Source organism: Nipponia nippon, unplaced genomic scaffold, assembly GCF_047370975.1.
Source record: "Nipponia nippon isolate SJK-2023a ecotype South Korea unplaced genomic scaffold, ASM4737097v1 scaffold_30, whole genome shotgun sequence".
Lineage (NCBI taxonomy): Eukaryota > Metazoa > Chordata > Aves > Pelecaniformes > Threskiornithidae > Nipponia > Nipponia nippon.
Window position 1 is genome coordinate 1,152,408 of NW_028262348.1, and position 16,168 is coordinate 1,168,575.

At 45.0% G+C, this 16,168-nt stretch overlaps 1 protein-coding gene across 1 annotated transcript in view; it reads right to left on the reverse strand.

Moving 5' to 3' along the window:
• BCR (BCR activator of RhoGEF and GTPase) overlaps positions 1-16,168 on the reverse strand; it is a 100,172-nt gene that overhangs the window by 61,355 nt on the left and 22,649 nt on the right. The gene's annotated exons all lie outside the window — the stretch shown is intronic.

Genomic DNA, 16,168 nt, shown 5'->3' on the forward strand with positions numbered 1-16,168 from the left:
AATAAATCAATTATTTACCAGAATTACGACCTACTTAGCAGATAATAGCCTGGGATCTCCTCCCTCCCCCCTCTACAAGCAACATTTTGCTAAAGAACAAAGCATTAAGAAGGAAACTAAGCAGGAGTAGCTGGAACAGGGGCTGTTGTGCATGAGCTATCAACCACCAGCCGAACAGCCCCAGGCAGCTCCCAGCAGGTGGGTGGTGATGGGAACCAGCTCCCCTTCTGCCAGGGACCAGGGGAGCCGCTCATCCCTTTGCTCACTGCAGTGCTCAAAAGCATCTTGTGCTCAGCCGAAGCAACCAGCAGGCCTGCATGCCAGTGAACTGACACCTGCGCAGCGGCCGCGGAAACCCTGGCTATCAGACGCTCTGTGTAAACAGACATTGAAATGTGTATCTTGACAGGAAAAAGAATCTACAAATCCAAGAACCACTAAGAGAAGCCCTAAGGAGGGCCACCTACAGCTACAAAACCAAAAAACCTCAAGTTTTTTAGACAAAATCCAAAATCTTCAAGCCACAGACACAAAGTTTCCAAAAGCCCTGTGTGTGGGGCAAGAGATAACAGAATTTTGTCCCCAAATGCATTACAAGGACACATATGGTCTCAGCATCTTGACCAGACCCCTTAGAAAGAAGAGAGACCTAAGTGATTCTTTGGCCTCATTCAATTAAATTTAACAGAGGTGGGGAAATACAAATGCACACCAGTGCGTATTGCACTGGAAGCCGGCTTCACCCCACCTACCCCCAAACAACTGATTTAGGAATGGCGTCAACCTAAACTCCGTACACAGTCCAGAAGCATGTCCGGAAGCAGACAACAATCTTAGACGGGATAAACTGCTTACTGGAAAGGGATCAATCGCTTGAAAACAGAAGAAATCCTCACGGTTATGCTCCCCCCATCAGAGGGAGAGAATCCAGGCCATGGTTTTACTTGACCGGACCATTCTGGAAGGGAAAAAGATTAGCCAGGCACAGATAGCTACTCTGAACTGAGTAAATTGTACGTACAGCTGATTTTTGTGCCAGTAATAGAGCACACACCCAGAAGGATGGCTGTGCTCCTCCATGCAGCACAGCTGTAGCCTGCTGGCTGCTCTAAAGCTTAGCTGCCTCCTACCTTCATTCCTTTTGTAGGAAATGTATTTATTTATGTTAATCTCTTGTCTTTCATATCGTGTTTGTAGGCAGTCAAATATTTGGAGTGAAAACTTCAGAGAAAAACCTAACCCTCTTTAAATGGAAGAAACGTACAACCAGAAGCAAGTAAAACACAACAGAGGAAAAATAAAGGAACACTTGTACATCAGCACTATATTTAGATACTGCTTTACTAGGACTTTTACAGAAACTTGGAAGACGTGTTGTGTTGATGCTTGGTCCAGCCCTAAAAAGCTTCAAGCAATTTGACACAGCCCTGAAATAGAAGTTGTAGACTGCAAGCTGCACAGAGCAGATACTGTTCAACAGCACAGTAACTGTTTTCTACAAAACCTCTGCACGCCGCTGCGTTTCCTGGAGTAATGCTTCACTTTAATTTTCAGCAGCATTTTTAAACAACAACTACGCTGTCTGACAGACTCACGCACTTTGATAGGTTTGAGGTAACTGAAGACAAGACAAGATTCCTATCAATATCACTACAGCAGAAAGACAGAAATACTACTTGTAAGTCGCTGTGCGGGCCCAGCTATCCGATGTGCCAAGCAGGGTAGCCACTCGCATGAAGTGGAAAGCTGGTACCTGCCCCAAGAGTTGGGTTTGGCCAGAATGGTAGACAGACCAAGAAAAACCCTTAACCTGGGATTTGTTTTACTTCCTCGGAGCGGTGCGTGCCACAGTAGAGATTTCATAGAGTTCATAAAATAACACCCACGCAGCACTGTGGGCACGTATTTTATTACAAAAGCTGTATGTGGCAATGGAAATCCCGTTTAGAACATCGCTATCACAAAACAACAACCACCACCTTCAAGAGGCTCCTTTTCTTTCCCAAATACTCATTTCTCCTCCTAAAAACAAACAAAAAAAAAAAATAGAAAAGAAGGAAGGTATCTTGGGAAAGTGAATTAAAAGGGGAGTACTGGTACACGACATGGGATTGAATTTTTGGGACCACACCGGTACCTCATAAGCCCAAGTAATTAATGAAAATAAGACCTAGAGCCAAGCTACTTGAGCAAATTTTAGCCTAAGTCCTTGGCCAAGAAGCTTTCAATCAAAAAAGCGTAGATTATAATATAAACAGCAGGTGTTAAAGAAGCCGCAGAGACTGACATCAAGTAGTAATGGAAGAAACACAGCTCACCCACAAGAGGTGACAAATGTCCTCGGGCACTTTCTTCCCCTGACTAATCAGACCCGTTCCGGTTGCTAGCTTTGCGTCAGCCAGAGGGGCTTGTGGACCACACGTGGACGCGGAAGGCTGCAGGAAGCAAAACCTCTACAATGAGGGAAACATGCCTCTGCTGTCCCGAAATAAAAACGGGATGGAGCTCAGCGCCAACGCATCATTTCATAAAGGGCAAGCTGCCTGGTAGAGATGAAAAATGATGGAATAGCCTCATTCTTGTTTATGGGTTTGTTTTTAACAGATGGGAACGAGAGAAGAGAAAGCAAACAAGCGTAACTCACCCCTTTTGCGTATTACTCCTGATGTAACAGCCAAGAAAAAACGAAGTTTCATAAGCACCTGCACTGATGATCCACGTGTATTCATGAATCTCGACACAAAGCTTTCATGAAGCTGAAGGCTGAACTCAGTGAGCAAAGCAAGAACTTCCGAGGTGAAGCCAGCATAGGCTTGCGCCCACCAACAACCTCTCAAAGACTGAAGTGCTCAATCCTCAGTTTTATGTCAAGCAGATGGGGTCTCTTGCCTTTGATTAGTACACCCCTCTTCAACAGGAGCATGAGGATCCACACGCTGTCCAACTCTATTGCAAGATCAGGTACAGTTTCTCCTCTGCCTATGATTAGCATCTGATGTTGACAAATGGGAGGGGAATAAGAAGGGGGAAAAACGCACAGCTGACCCTCGTCAAAGGCTGGCAGTACGATGGCCTGGACATCACAACTGGATGGTAACCAAAGGACTCGGCTGCTCAACCTCAGTCACCACCCCTATTCTCTACAAGTCACTAAAGGACCTTACAACTGCCAGGTCCCTCTTCCAAAGCCTGGACATTTAATCGTAAACTGAACCTGAAGTTAACTTGAAGTCACACACACCAGCTGTCCTGCCTCAAAGAGGCACAAAGGGTCACAGGAGCAAAGGCAGTGAGAGTCTCAGGACCTGAAGTGCTCACACAAGGGACTATTTTAATAGAGCACCACAAAGTATTCCTGCTGCTGTTGTGTCTTGGTGGTGTGGTTTAACTCCAGTTGGCAACCAAGCACCACACAGCTGCTCGCTCACCCCCCACCACGGGATGGGTGAGAGAATCGGGGGGGAGGTAAAACCTATGGGTTGATATAAAGAGAGTTTACTAGGACAGCAGAGGAAGATAAAATAATAATAATAATAATAAAAGAATATACAAAGCAAGTGATGCACAATGCAATTGCTCACCACCCACTGGCCGATGCCCAGCCCATCCCCAAGCAGCGATCACTGCCCCCCGGCCAGCTCCCCCAGTTTCTATACTGGGAAAGATGCCATAGGGTATGGAATAGCCCTTGGCCAGTCTGGGTCAGCTGTCCTGGCTGTGCCCCCTCCCAGCTTCTTGTGCACCTGGCAGAGCAGGGGAAGCTGGAAAGGTCTTGACCAGTGTAAGCACTACTTAGCAACAACCAAACCATCAGGGTGTTATCAACGTTATTCTCATACTAAATCCAAAACGCAGCACTATACCAGCGACTAGGAAGAAAATTAACTCTATCTCGGCCGAACCCAGGACACTTGGCTACAAGGATTTGAGCCTAACATGTGAGCCTCCCTCCCACAGGGAAGGATGAGCACAGACTGATAGGTCCCCAGCAAGCAGCAGCCACTATTCCTTTTCTGTAACTGCTTCTTGGAAACCAAGTTCCCCATGGGACCTGGCAAAAAGCCAAGGGTGAAACGCAAAATTTAGTAACAGCAGGATCTGCAGCACAGCAGTCTCACAGCGCACAGACTTTTCTAAAGGGATTACTGGCTATCAGCCACTCTCAGAGGGGGCTCTTTAGATGAGGCTGGCGCTTCTCCCAGCAGAAGGTGTCGGGGGATGACACAGCCACTAGGTAACAGAGGCATAACGGCCCAGCATGCGCTCACTATGGATGAACCCCCTTCGAGAATCAGGGAAAAACAGTTCCTGCCACAGGGGGTCTTGTTGGATGACAGTATTAACTCTACAGCTACTAGCAGTGCACCAAATGGTGCTTAAGCCCAGAGCACCCCTTAAACACAGGAGCTTAGGCCCCCCCTCCACTCCAGGGCAGGCAAACGGCACCAGTGGAACCAGTGCTTACCAGAGACCATCACGTGCCTTGGCATCCCATGAACGAGTCACAGGGTCATTACTGATGGATGCTGTTTCTTACCAGGCGCATGTAAACAACCAGCAGGTACTACTAGCACGCGGGAGCGCAGGCATCATGCTGTGCCTTACACTGGGGAACGTGGAGAGACGGGCACCAGCAGGCATTAAGAAAGCTTGTGTGTTCAAAAGACAGGTGTTTAAAACCCACCTCTCAGCAAAAACTTGGAATGACCACATTGCAAAGCGTGCTTCCCTCTGGATATACAATTTCTTATTCAAACCGAGACTCACCTTTCAGGCATACAAACAGTCCAGAATTAAAATGTCCCTCTCTCCCAGTAAAGGCATTTTCTCTGTTATCTGCCCTCTAGATAGGACAGGCTTGCCTCTCCCCATCGCTTCTCTCCGACCAGAATGTAAAGCTTCTTGCCTGGTATCCTCCAAGAACCTCAGACTTCTCTTGCTTGGCCCACAAGGTCTGCCAAGAAGTCAAGGCTGGAAAAATTTCTTTATGTGAATATTCCTACTTCACTGTCCCAAGCATTTTCGTAAAAGAATAAGAATGCTACACCTATTGCTGGAGAGATGCCAGGATACCTGGCCTGCAACACAGCAGCTTGCCTTGTGCAGCTTAGTAAGAAACTTTGAAGAGGACACATCCAGTAAAGATTCTCACCTCCTTTGAATTCTGCTAATAATCCACTTTTCCTGTTGAATGCTGTCCACACATTACTGAGATCCTAAGAACGCAGTAGTGCGGGTCATGTACACAGCCCTCCGCATCTGGGGGCCTGCAAGCAATGGGAGGCCAAAGCTGCATCATGTGCCAGGAAGCCTGAGGCACCATGCAATGAGCTCAGCTCCTTTTGTGGTTTGGTGCCTAGCCTCAAAACACCATGTTCCCGTTTTGAACCTACCAAAACCAGCTCAACTACTAGGCCTAAATGCTGTGCATAAAATATATATTTAAGGGAAGCGAGAAGGGGGGGGGGGAGAAGCCATGAATAGAAGTCTTTATGTCAGGAGTTACTCCCCATCTAGTTGTTGGGTATTTTAAATCTCTCCCTCTCCACTGCCCATGGTTATTGAGTTTGATATAAGGGAAGAAGGGAGCCACCCTGGACAAGCCCCTCCTGCTGAGTTTCTTAAACGGTAACAGGTTCCCATTTAGTTTCACCATGTGTAACCAAGAACTAGCATAATCCACTACTACAGCTACTTATTTTATATATTAAATTACTTACAACACAACAACAGGTCTAGTCAAGCCTATTTCCCTGCTCCCAGTGCTAGCCTTTCCCTCTGTTCTCATGCCGGATACCAGAAGTATTATATACAATAGCATCCAAAGCCAAAAACTCTTCATTCTTTAAACAGCAGAGCCCATAAGAGCAATCCTACAGAGCAAGGCTCTCAATCAGCGATCCAAAGAGCTCACGCATGGAAAAAGAAGTGGTATTTCTTGGGATGTCATTACTTGCAAGAAATGGAGCACAGACATCCTGCACTACTGTCCAGGACAAATGGAAGAAAAAATTGAAGAAAAGGCTTGAAGTAGAAGTTCTAAAAAAGCAGTTGCTTTAAATGGAAACTCCTCAAACAACTTTTTCCTGCACAAGCAAACAATCCCAATAATTCCTGAATGCTCCTTCAGTATTCCATCCAAAGGGTCAGGAATTCCTAGCTACAGAGATTTTTACTGCACTGGAGGAATTGAAACCTTTTTCCTCCTTACATAGGGAACACATCTAATGTCAGCTGTGTAATAGATTATACATGCATGGGAGTTAATGCCTCTCCTGGCAGTAGTTAATGGATGATCCTGGTAACATACGAATTATATCAAAATTCCGCCACAAAGGATAAAACTAACTTACAGGGAAATAGCTTGCACTGAGTGAGCTAGAGCTGCAAATGAGGAGGACTAAAGCTTAATTTAGGTAAGCTTCTCTCTGCAAGGGTAGGAACAAAAATTTAAACTGAGGAGAACAAGAAGAGTAGAAGAGCTGGTGACAGAGAATTCAGTCCAAAGAGACAGGATGGCAAAGGGAAGGTGGCTTGTGAGAATGACAGCTGGCAAAAGGAAGTCCTGGCATGCAGGAAAGCCAAGGCAAAAAGCACTTTCCACACCTCCAGGGCTGCTGGAAATCAGGAGCATTCCAGTAACTTAAATTCGATTGCCTATAACATTACAGCTCTCTGAATGCAGACTGCTCTGGAAACTGGCAAAGCCTACCACTCCTTCCAGCATCGCTTGGGCATTTCGTTATTCAGGAGAAGTGGCACAATGAACCTATACTTCTCTGTATCTTGCATACGTACAAAGTCCGACTAAAAAAAGTAAGGCAGTGATTCACAGCAATCACTGGAAGAGTCTCTAGGAAACTCTTTTGCAAGGTTTGACAGCGTGGCACCATGGTTACTAAGACAATACAAGGCACAAAATCCTGCTGTATATCTAATCCCTTTATGTTTAACCATCTGGGACAACAATTCCTCTCATGTAACAGGGATTTTAGAAATGTGCCTGTTTGTCCAACGTCCAAGTTTTTTCATTACTTTCTATCTTTCTAAAATGTACAGATGTGCTAAATGTATTATTTTATTCATTACTATCAGGACATGTGACAGAAAGACAACAGCTAAGGAGATCAGGGTATTTTGTTCAGTAAGTGAACAGTTAGACTCTAAGAACTAGATTAGTATCCAGCAGTGCCTTGACTTCCTCCATTTTTAAGCTAATACCTACTTATATTCGGAACTTCAAAGTAAAAGTTAAAAAAAAAAATACTTGGAGATCTTTGGGCAAAAGTCAGTTATTACAGGTAACACTAACTCAACTTTTCTTAGGCTAGCCACTTGCCAGAAAGTACATAGACAACAAATCAAGCTCCACAGCAGGGAGGGTTTGGTAAGTGAATTAGGATAGCCTGCATAGCTAAGGACCAAATTATTCAATTGCAAAGGGGGGAAATTCCAAAGCATCATTCAGGAACGGCTTCTGAGACAAGGAAAATTAGACACCTTTAAGTTAACTATAGAAACAAGCAAAACACACCGCCACTCACAACAGCAGAATTTCAGAATTACATAAATCCAAGACCCCCAAAATCTTACATACATCCCCATCATCACCAAGCCACAACGCACTATTTTGCAATCAAGCTCTTATGGATGCCAGGCTTTACTCCTCTTTTACCTTTCCGACTACCAATCCTTTAATCAAAGCTTCTGCAAGGGCATGGAGAAAAAAACTGCATCAGTCACAAATTCATGATGTTTATGGTTTTTACCCCTACTCGCCCCCTTCAGCTGTGATTTCGTGGATGCCAGTCCCAGCAGCTAGTCTTCGGACAAGCTAATACAGGAATTGACTTGGCATCCTCTTGAACACTTATGCATTATTATTTTCAGAGCTTACAGGTAGGAAGGTCACTGTATGAGGGCATCCCTCTCTCACACATCCTCCACTTCTCTTAAAATCATGCTCTGGAATACCACATCACATCCACTGTCAAGGTACTGCAGCAGGAGAAAGCTTAACAAAGACAAAGATTAAGCCAGCCCCTGCATATATCCCACCACCATCCCTCCGCTCACACACACAGGCTGCAGAAAGACAGTCTGGAGTCTCACTGTCTACACCGAGCTGAAACCTGCTACGCCTGCTTCTACAGAATGACATTTCAATAAATAAATAAAAATAAATCTGCAGGAGGATGCTTTTTGACCTCCAGCACAAATGACCGGACTGCTGGTTCAGCCTGAGCAGTTCCCACTGCTCGAGGAGCTCTGTATTTGCAGTGGGAAGGCAGCTGGGTCACTGCCATACCTCAGCAGACCACAAATAGACCTTCAGTCACTTGACACCAATCCCAATTATTTGGTGCCCTTTTTTGTTGTCTCCAATCCATCACCCCCTTTAAGTCAAATTCTGGGTTCTCCTGTTGTTAAGAACTGGGATTCACTGCTTCAGCCTGGCTTCCTCTAGGACACATGGGGAGGAGAGATAAGACCTCCCTTTCAGTCAGTGCTGACCACAGATAAGCACAGGGCCTTTATTATTTTCCACCTGGTCTCTACCAGCAGAACACAAGCAAGGCAAATCTGAAAACTTGACAGGTTGAGGAGTAGAGGAAGCAAATGCTTCTTCAGCAAGTCCCAGCTTGCTAACAAGGTTTAAGCAACAGGGCACGTTATTTTAGGCTCAGGAAGTAACCAAATCTTATAATTCCGCAGGAAAGAAAATTAGTTCTCCTCCCTAGCAAAACTGAGGGCAAATAGCTGATGTGCATAACCATTCTTTGGAGAGCAACACGTACTGGCAAAGCTTTTTAAGCCAGCCTTTAGCCACATTAATTCCCTTTAACAAAAAGGAATTTGAAGACCACAGTCGAACCGATGAGGAAGCTTTGCCATCTCATCCTTTGCAGGGAGGCATCGGTAGCAACACTGGAAAGTGTCAAAGAGGGGACTGAGCGAGAAAGAAGAGAGGGAGGATTTAAAAATATACTGTAGTTCTAGTGCTTCAACAAATGCCAGGAAATTCCAAAGTCCTGCCTCTTATTTTGTCCCAAAATACAACGGTATGATTTAAGAAGGGTGTGTGAAAAGTTATTTGGTGCACCTTAACTGCGTATGCTGCTGCCCACAGGCAGAGAAACTGTACTCCAGACAGCACGGTAGTGTAAAGTCTTGATTTCTTATCACCTCAAGCTATATTGGAACAGATGCACTTTTAAAATTTGCTTTTGTTTCATATCTTGTACCCATGTCACCCTGCAGATCTTGCTAGAGAAAAGCTTGTCCCCTGGAATAAAAAAAAAGACAGCATTTTGAGAGACACACAAGCAGATTAACTGAATTCCTAAACCATTTCAGCAACTGTGCTTCTCATTTATGCTCATGTGCTGCATTCTAAAATGCTTTTAAGTTGTTGCCACATTCCTAAGGACAGCTATCAGCATGGCAATTGCCCGTATAAAACGGAGTTCCATCTTTAGACTTAAGATGAAATAAGGTCTCAGAAATGAGATGCAAGAAAACAAGTCTGCACTATCAAACGTTTGGAAATTCTTAGTCAAACAGCTGAGACAATGTTTCCGCACTGCAAGAATGTGCTCTGTTCATCAAAATGCTGCCTAGTACTTGATGTAGATTTTCTCTATGCTACCGCTTCCAAGCTGGTTTCTCCTGCTAAATCAAATCCTATGTGGATGCTCGTCAGCACTGATCTTCAGCAGATAGCCTACATTTCAGAGGCATTTCTAATCTGAACTCCCAAGGTGATCCCTGCACATAATGCACTGAAATATTTACGGCGGGCTTAAAAATTTACAGGTCTGGTCTCTCCCTCAGAAACTGTTTGGGTTTTTTTTCCCCCCAATGAAAGAAGTTTGATATATTTGTGGGCCAGGACACAGAAATACGGAAGAGATTGTTACTAAAAAAAGATTCTTGTAATTCATTTGAGAAAGTTCTTTTCAGTGAAGCCAGTGGAACTATATGTCAGAACGTATGGATAGAAGAAACACTAAAAACACTAGAAGAAACACTAAAGAGTCAAAGACTCCAGTGCTTTGGAGAATGTGCTCCTTAAGAGACAAGAAAGTCATTTGCAAAATAATCCAATTTAAAACCACAACAAAACCAGTCCTCCAGAAACCCAAACACAAAGCAAGACCGCTCAGTATGCGCAAGCAGGCACAGCAAGGATCTGCAGATCATTTGACCTATTTTGATTCTTCATAATGTTTCTGTAAAATAAGGCACTTAGATAAGCAAACCCAATATCTTGTTTAATCAATGCTGCCCAACAGTGTGCTACAAGACTGCCTGTCAAATTAGAAAAAAATAAAAGATACAGTATTTTATTTAAAATAGAATGAAGAAACACTCATAATTAAAATATGCAGGAAAGTACCCTTCAGTGAGGAAAAAGAGTAACCCTGGGGCAAGTAATTGAGAACTGGTTTAGATTTGACAAGTTGCACAGTATGCTCAGGGGCTACACAAGCAGCACACTCCATGCAGCATACTCAGATAAGGAAGACCACACTGCACGCACATCAATGGATAACCTACACCGTGCAATTAAATATTTAGGGAAATTAGGGCCTGCGTGAAGCTCTGCAGGAGCCCTTGCCTCCCTTCACTGACTCTGGAAGAGAAGGTACACATCAGCCTTTGCACAGACTCTGCCCCGAGTAAGGGTAACTGTCACCTCCGCGGCAGCATTTGCACGGGTAGCTGTGGCAGAGGAAGGTGCGATGCTCTAGGTGACCAAACCACTCCGCACAGGTCTTGCACACGTAGCAAGTAGGAAGAAGTTATGGGGTCCCAAAGACTTACAGGGTCAGAACTCTTATGCTGACTAAACAAACAAATTTACATTACATGCATATGGACGATACTGGATGCCAAAACATCAGCGTGGCAATGAATCAGGTTGTGTATCTTTTCCTGGAACAAGAGCTGCAAAGGAGCTCACACTTTACGCGCTGCATAAAAGTGAGGAGAAAAGGCCTTGCTGCTGAAACACAACATATCCTGCATGTTGTGATGCAAAAAAACCCACCAAATTAACATACTCTGCAAGACATTTAAAACATTTGATAACATGTGCACAGCAAACTGTAATATCAGAACTACATCTTTTATAGGACATGTAAAGCAGTGTACCTGTCTTGCTTTTAGAACATTATAAAACCAGATTTCCTAGAGAAGGAGACTCTCAGCATTGCTACAGTAGAGCAAGACAGACCAGACTGCAACAGCTACCCAAAAGAACACAGATAAGGACATTATGCATGCACAAAAACGGTGTCAGCCACCAACTTGTACATGCATTTGCCTGCAATTATAGCTTATTACGGCTGCAGTCATAACACAGTTATTCAAGAAATTCTGAAGACATTAGCCTCCTGGAGAGCATGAAGTAGTTTTTCACCACCAGAAGAACCAGCTGCCTGAGGATTACTGCAGTGATAAAAACCTCCTTCCCTCTACATCACCTTACAGTGACGACAAGGGCATCAAGCTGAGGGGACAACGGACAAGCCAGGAGTCTGTTTAAGTAGACAGCTATAGAGTGGGAGGGCAGCAAAGAGATGGTTCTGAAAACGATTGCCCCAGAGGCAACACAGACCAAAAAGGACGGATGCCAGTTCAAATGAAGAACGCTGCCTGATGACAGGTCCATGCATATTCACAGATTACAAATTGCTACAGGGGGAAGGAAAAAAAAAAAAAAGGCAACATTAGATGCTTTATATGCTGCTTCTCTGCCACATGGAATTAGGAAATTATGTAGGTATTTCTCCAGCCTTAGCTCTTTCTGGCCGCAGCAGAACTGCACTCCCGGGGAGGAGCGGACACCGACGGCAGGAAGGAGCAGCTCCCGACAGGAGCGGTCATGGCTCGCCAGCCCAGTCGGACAGCGCTGTGGGAACGCCGCGCTGCTGGACCGGCAGAAGCAGTCCGGCCGCTTGCTCAGAGAAAAATCACGTTACTGAGGCCTTCCCGAAGTCAATTCATTTATTAAATCACCCCTGTCTCATACCAGTTTTCAGCTTCAGTATGAAGCCTGACCTTGAGTAAGCTGAAAGACTGGCCTGAGAAAGAAGTGCTGCAGAAAAGTAAACCAAAAGATGCAGATTTGCCATCAAGCTATTCCATTAATTTTCATTTATAAACCCAGCTTTGCAGCTCAAAGAGGACACAGTCTGCCATGAAAAGGGTATCCCTAATCAACCATCGTCATAAGGGAACATACCGATTCAGCTGTAACAATTTAGTTTTAAAACATTCTGGAATCAGACTTAAATAAAAGATGTCATACTCTGCAGACCAACTTTTTTTGAGCAAAAAGGAGTTTACTTCTGTTATGTTCACATGCACAAATCAACACATGAGACATGGCCAGGATGTCACAGCTGGTACTACAAGGCTTTTCTAAACCACCGAGTTTCACACAGATAATGCTTCAAATATGCCAAGCAGAGCTCTGAAGAACCTCGTTTTTCAGGATTTCATAGGTGAACATGACACATTCAGATTTTTGAGGTTACAATACGTTCCCAGATACTTCAACTCATGCAGAAAAACCATACTCCCCCAAATAAATTTATTGGCACTTTCTGGCCAGTATTTCAGCAGTTAAAGAATTAGGAACGTAAAGTGTGCTGGGGCTTGAACTCTGGGTGTGGTTACAACTCAACTGAAGGAAAGGAACAAGCCAATGCAAGAACCACCTCGTGTTTTGTCAGGGAGACAGAAACAAAACTAAATCAAAACCAGAAAACCGTGTTAACAGATACTAACTGTCATCTTGAGTGGCACTGGCTTCAGATGTGCAAAAGTTACAGAAGTGACTGTGCACCTGAGGACAGCCAGCCGTCATTCCGTTCCTGTTGGTTAGTAATGTCTTGGCAGATGATGCATGAAGCTTATCAGCAAAAACAAACGTAACAGAAGAAAATTTCAGTTTTGTTTCATCTTCAGAGCTTTCAACGAATGTCACAGAAGAAAATTTCAGTTTTGTTTCATCTTCAGAGCTTTCAACGAATGTCCGTCTGAGCACTAATTTTCTCAAGCTTTATAAATCCAAAGTATATTCATGTATTAAGGTGACAGTTTGCTCCTTAAAACACAGGCAGAAAATTCTGCGTCACACTTTGCGCTGTCCTTAGCTCACTCCCGTGTAACTGGAGATAGCACGCTCTCTGCAGTACCTAAACACAAGGACTATAGACAGAAAGTCTTCCTATTATCAAAGACGATTGCTCCTTCACCCCAGCCTTTACACAAAGAACTTCTTGGCGTCCCTATCACAATCAAAAATAGCATTCTGTCTTCCATACTCCTCTCTACTTCTTCTCACCACCCTCCAGCCTTCCCTATCTAAACAAATAATGGAAGAACAAAGTTTGCCTGTACACTTTAACTTACAACAGATTCCAAACTGATCGAAGTGGCTGTTAATCAGAGCTGAACTTGCAGCCTCCAAGCCATTTTCTGTCTAGGAGGAAATAGACTTTCTTGTGTAGAAGAAGTGGTGGTGGTGGTGTTCAGAATATATAATTAAAAATGCACGTGTTTCTAGGGTAGGTTTCTTATGAAAGGCTCAGAACTACCTTCATTAATCCCTTTGAAGGTGATGAATACGCAAGTGACAGAGTACCACTACGACAATACACAGAACTTTTGAAAACCAAACCAGACCCCAAAATCCTCCTCTTAAAAAAGAAATAACCCTTGTTCCAACATGCACAACCACCTTGACAAAGGCACTTGCACTCTAAAAATCAATCTACAGTTCTTTCCCAAACAGATCTGTGTAGCTGGCAGAGGAAATCCCATCTTGCTACACTGGGCAGAAAAGGGCTGAAGATCCAAAGGCTTCATAGCGTGTATGTGGCAGGAGGAACCCTTCCTGTTGCTCATCACTGCAGCAGATAAAAATTTCAGGAATTACCCCCAGTTCCCAAGAAAACAGCGCCACTGTTCACCCCCTCCCCTCCCCAGCACCTGTAGCAGAGCAGGGGTTTCTGAGGCACTGCTGAGCCGTCAGCTGTGCCCACGAAGCAGGCAGACAGACATCTTTTGTGCCTCTCCCTTGGCAGCTGCAGGGGAGAGGTGGGGGGCTGGGAGGAGGGTGTTCTCCCCTAACACACCCAGGGGAAAGCATAAGCAAGCGTGGAAAAAAGGACTCAAGAAAACGGGGGAGGCAATGGAACAAGCACGCAGATGCCCGTGTATTGACGTCCTCTCCTTCCTCTCAGCTTGCGGTTATTTATTCTGAGGGCTAATTTTTAATGTTGGGGAAATTCCAAGTCCACCTAAGGCTGGAGAATTTAAAAAAGGAAAAGCGAAGCACAGAACAACCTTGCCTGCCTGCAGCCTTTCTGGGATAAGGCAGGGAGAAAAGCCTGTCTGACAAAGCATCTTAGTCAGCCGCAGTACCCCACAGCTTCCATCAGCCAGCCTTTGGCAAGACCCAGGTGACTGAGGACTGGAACACACCAGAAGTGCCATCGAGCGCTACGCGAGCGCGGGCACGCTGCCAGGGGATCTCAGTGCTGCCCATAGCCAGGCAGCCAGCATGCAGATACCATAATGGGGCGTGCAGCAGGCTCCCATACCACAGGCAACTGGTGGATCAGGACAAGTGGCCATTACAAAGCCACAGAAGGGAAGCAACAGGTGAAAGCTCCCAGCAGACCCCAGCTGGAACACGGTGCCGCAAGCTGGGAGGGTGGTGGCAGCAGCAAGCAAATCTAAGCAGCAGGAAAAGCTACAGTTTTCCCCAGAGTCAAGTCCTCCAAGTTCAGTCCTTAAAACACAAGAGAAAATGGTAAGCAAAACCAGCATGGTAGCCATGGGAGGGACAAGAGGAGACTCAATATAACATGCTTGGATAACGTTTACAATGCGTGTTCCCTTTTTCTGCCCCTTCCCCTGGTTCTCTGTGTTCCTCTGGCTAAACAATCACTATCCCTCTAGAACTCAAGTAAGGAGCGAAACTGAAATGTAGACATACCGCACTCCTCGCAGGCACTGGCCCATCCTGCAACTTTCAAGCTAAGTACGGAGTTACACACTACAGCACAACTCGGTTAATTAACACCAGCTCAGCTTTGACAGCACCTTCTGTTTTTTAATGCTGTCAGCTGGTCTACCAGCTGTTTTCTGCACGTACCCTTGCAAACTTCAGAGGCAGGCCAGGCAGCAGAAGCTTGAGCACTGAGCTCTTGGATTAACAGGGGTTAGATGGGGCCAATACAGAAGCAGCAGCACTCCGAGGAAGTCAAGAATGGAAGCAGAGCTGCATAGAGGCCAGAGTGCAAGAGCCACCCAAATGGTATTTCTCAAACTTTTACAACGTTTGCAAACATACAAGTAGTGGCTGAAATAGGCTGAAACTCCCTAAAAATATACACAGGTAAATTTCTCTAACACTGACTTAATGACAGTTAAACAAACACTGCTACAGATCCATACTCCACCAACAGAAATCATAAGAAAACAGGAAATAAACAGGGAAGTAATCCAATTTTTCACCTACCCTTCTTGTATCACTTTATCGAGCCCGGACTCTGCAGCATCCAAGCCGCTGCCGCGTTCCACCCAACTACCGACCACCAAACTTCACCTAGCAGCTCACGTGCACTGCCATGAGACCACCGCTTCCATTAACGTGGGCTCCAGTTTGGAACAGAAGGCTCAAAGTGCTGATCCATATAACTTATTTTCTCCCTCTAGCTATTAGAGAGGAGATACTATACAGCTGCTGGAGCTCCCTTACCCATACAGATTTTTAAAAAAAGAAAAAAAAAAAGCCATGCCCAGCATGCTTCAGGAAAGGCATCCAACCCAGAGTTAACTGGAACAAGCCAAGCCAGCCATGCTCCGTGGGGCTGCTGGCCGTTCCCAATGAAGGAGCTGCCATGGGGCGGCATTCAGGCACACCCACAGGCGGTTCTGGCCTGCATTTGTCTCCCTTTGCCTTAAGTGAAGTTCAAACCAATTTACAAAGGAAATCATCATCTTCATCTTCCCTGAGAAGATGACAGAAGTGCAAAGAGGCAAAGCACATTCCCCCTCACCAGTCCCACTTTCTTCCACTGTACCATGCCATATTTAGGGGATCCCACTCAATTCAGGCTTTCTTATAGTGCAACAGGACTCTGTG